Genomic DNA, 4,398 nt, shown 5'->3' with positions numbered 1-4,398 from the left:
AAACAATTATTAAAGAAATAGAAAATAATATTTCTAAAATATTCTAACGAAATTAACAATTTCCTTCGACCACGCTCTTCTTTCTTTAACAAAAAATAATATCTAACGAAATAGCTGAACATTCATTCATTTAATAAAATAGCCTTACATCATCCTATTTCCTACCATCAAAAGAAGGAAAATCTTCGAGCAAGGAGAAGAAACATCATAAATTTGCAGGAATTTTTTCTTTTCTTTTATTTTATCTCTCTCTCTCTCTCTCTCTCTCTCTCTCTCTCTCTCTCCTTCTCTCCCTCTCTCTCACTCTCTCTCTCTCTCTCTTATTCTCTATCTCTATCTCTTTCTCCCTTTATAAAGAAAATAATATACTCATGTGGAATTTAAAAAAAAGAACTAAATTCAAAATAAAAAGATATAATATTATTATTATTATTATTATTACTAGGATCAATAATCGAGAGAAAACAGAGAAAAAGAGAATAGAAATAAAAAAAAAGAAAGAAAAAGAAAGAAAGAAAATAATGAAAAATAATTATACCAAAATATTCCTGTGCAATTTACGCGGTTTGGCATAGAGTAATGAAATATTTTAATGAGACAAATTGGCTCAGTCCGTAAAACTACTAATGTTAATACAAAATGAGATTTTATTATGTCTAATTGATTATTATCTAACCATATGATTTTCTCTTTTATTATTATTATTATTATTATTATTATTATTATTATTTTATAAATTAATAATGTACGTGTTTTCATGAGTTTTTGCATTAGGATTTTTTTTTTTTTTTACGAATTACAAGATCATTGTAAAATTTGTTGCCACACATTTTATAATTTACATGACTCGTTTATTTGACAGTGCGAGTGATAGGTTTAGTGTTAATATATAATAATTGAGTATATATTAATATAAAAAAAAAAAAATAAAAAAAAAAGAGAGAAACAAGGAAAGATAATACGAAGATATTCCTTTTCGAAAAGGATAAAGGTGAACAAAAAATGGCCAGGATATCCGTCATACTTCAGGTGGAGGGTTGGGGGTGGGGGGTTGGTATATATTTTCTTATTCTGTTTTGAGGCTCTTGCCTTTGCTCAAAAATCACGTATTACATGATATATAAGTTGTAATCGATATTGTAAATTATGCGATTTCATCATCGTTTCTCTCTCTCTCTCTCTCTCACTCTCCCTCTCTCTCTCTCTCTCTCTTTCTCTTTTCAATCCTTTTCTATTTCCTCAAAAACCAAAGAACGAGAAAAGAAAGATGTAGGAGAAAAAATACGAACAAACAAATAAACAAAAAATTATTAACCTTTTTTTTTTTTTTTCGAAATGCACCTCCATCCTCCTCTTTCTAATCCTCCTCCTCCTCCTCCTCTTTCTCCGATAAAAAAATCTCATCGTAAAAAATAATGAAATCAAAAAAAAAAAGAAAAATAATATAACGAAAGGAGGAAAGAAAGAAATAATTACGCGCGTATGGCGGATTTAATTTTCATTGTTAAACCACTAATACGTTTAACATTTCACGGAATACTATCTACGCGTTTATATTCCTCATTATTATTATTATCATTATTATTATTGAATATACGATTACGTTAACACATATAATCCTTCCTTTATTATTTCTAATTAATTACGTTCTTTCTTTTTATCCTTTACTTTTATTCAATATTACTTTTTACGTCACCGAAAAATAGAGGGAGAGAGAGAGAGAAAGTGAGTTAGTGAGAGAGAGAGGGAGGGAGGTATTGGCTAACTTGGAAACGATTAATGAAGGTTTGCTTGTAATTACTATTTCGAATTAACGATGGCACATCGTTCAGGCAACATTAAACTGTGTTTCATTGCACTTGAAACTAAGCTTTATTCAAGAGCACGCAGTTGGAAGCACGTTAACCAGAGATGTGCTTGAAATAATTCTCTGCACAATGGAAAAGAGAATAAGAGGGAGAGAGAGAGAGAGAGAGAGAGAGAGAGAGAGAGAGAGAGAGAAAGAGAGAGAGAGGAAGAGAAGAGAGGAGAGGAGATTGTATGGTCGAATTAATTTAAATAAAATCGAGATTGTGGAAACGATAAGTATGTCATATTTTTTCAATCGTTTTTTTTATTCATATCTTATATTTTCTTTCTTTATAATTCACTCTACCAAAAATTCCGTTAAGTGTTTTTCTTAATTAATTGTTCACGTTATAAAGTACAATAATTGCACATCGATATAATGCACAATGATTATTCCCCCGAGATAATAACAATTCATTTTTTTTACGTTGACCAGGTGTATATATTCCTGCGTAATTATTTCCATCTAACGATGATAAAAAAACATTAGAAGATATGATAAAATTACATTTTCCCTTTGTTTCCTTCCCTCTCACCGTTCATTTAAATAAATATATACTTACAAGAAAAAAATCATTATAAACAAGATCTCAGATTAAATTTCACTTATTTCCAACGCACGAGTAAGTAGTAATAATAATAATATATTATATATATATATATATTTTCCCAAAAGAAAAAAAAAAAAAAAGGGGAATACTAAATGAACAAAATAATAATACCATATTATAATATAATATGATACAGAATTAAAAATGAAATTCTTTCAACTTTTATTACGAGTACCTGCTAGCGTATCTCAAACATATCGCAGGAAACTTGGCATAGAACCTAAACAGAACAAAAATGAATAAGTACTCTTATTTGCGTATTTAATATTTGTAATTGCACATATTATTAATTATTTATTTAATTGGTTATTAATAATTGAAAATACAAAAACGTTATTTCTTATTTCTAAGCAAAGCAATGAAGTCTTCTATTGTTTTTTTATTTTCAATCAATTGCTGACTTTTTGTTTGTCCGTTTTTCTCCGGTCTTTCTAATTCTAATATGATATCGGCTTTTTTTTTAATCTAGTAAGTCTTTTTCCTGTACCTGTTCTAAGACAATCGTTCTTAACGAATAAACACCTTTAATTAATAATTAAAACAAAATATCTATATTAGATTTCTAATTAATGTTTTTTATTAAATGTATATAGAATTAAATTACACATTCACTTTGTGTAGACTACTCGTTATTAAAAGTTACTAGGAAATAAGAAAGTTTAAGAAATATTGAAAATCTAGTAACCTGGCTAAGCCGATATCGGTAATAGTAGTGCACTACTTACCATCAGAATTACTGACAATAGAAAAATTTTCACCGTAGAAAGAAAAGAGTAAATGCTCTTAATTGCTCAATAATTGCTCATTTAAAATCCATAATTGCTCGCCTAATTAACTATTAATTTTTTACTATCGGTAATTCTGTTGGTAAGTTACCATCAGATCTCGGTCGGTAAGTCGTATTACCGATAGTAGAAAAATTATTAGTTTATTAGGCGTGCAATTATGGATTTTAAATGAGCAATTATTGAGCAATTAAGAGCATTTACTCTTTTCTTTCTACGGTGAAAATTTTTCTATTGTCAGTAATTCTGATGGTAAGTAGTGCACTACTATTACCGATATCGGCTTAGCCAGGTTACTAGAATTTCAATATTTCTGAAACTTTCTTATTTCCTAGTTACTTTTTATAACAAATAATCTACACAAAGTGAATATGGAAATAAATTCTATATACATTTAATAACAAACAACAATTAAAAATCTAATATAAATATTTTGTTTTAATTATTAATTAATGGAGCTTACTCTTTAAGAACGATTGTCTTGGAACAGGTACAGGAAAAAGACTTACTAGATTAAAAAAAAAAACCGATATCATATTAGAGTTAGAAAGACCGGAGAAAAACGGACAACCAAAAAGTCAGCAATTGATTGAAAATAAAAAAACAATAGAAGACTTCATTGCTTTGCTTAGAAATGAGAGAAAACATTTTTTATATTTTTAATTATTAATAACCAATTAAATAAATAATTAATAATATGTACAATTATAAATATTAAATATGCATTTAATATGCACAATTATGAGTACCTATTAATTTTTTTCTGCTCTTGAGATTTCCATGCCAATTTTTCGTTGGGGGGTCTCAAACATCATTTATTATATTAAAAGTTTTTATGAAGGAAAGGAAGATCTCGCGTTTGCGCTTTTACCTGCTAAGGTAAGATCAAGTTGGATGGATACCTGGCGCCAACAACCAACCAACCAACCAACCAACCAACCAACGACGACAACGAAACCGACAGTTTGTCGAGCATAGAGAAAGTAATAACCTTCTGGCTGGCTGGCTGGTTATTCGGGGAAATCATTCGAAACTATCAGTGGTGGTGCAACTGTGCAGTTTTATAAAACTGAAAGAGCGCAGTCTCGCGCTAATTCTATTGGGTGGGAGGTGATCAGCTGTTATAGAACATACACACGAGGACACACACCGAG

The sequence above is a fragment of the Polistes canadensis genome, unplaced genomic scaffold (genome assembly GCF_001313835.1).
Source record: "Polistes canadensis isolate GaletaPanama2010 unplaced genomic scaffold, ASM131383v1 scaffold_194, whole genome shotgun sequence".
NCBI classification, from domain to species: domain Eukaryota; kingdom Metazoa; phylum Arthropoda; class Insecta; order Hymenoptera; family Vespidae; genus Polistes; species Polistes canadensis.
The sequence above is the reverse complement of the archived record's forward strand: the minus strand, read 5'-3'. Positions refer to the sequence as shown.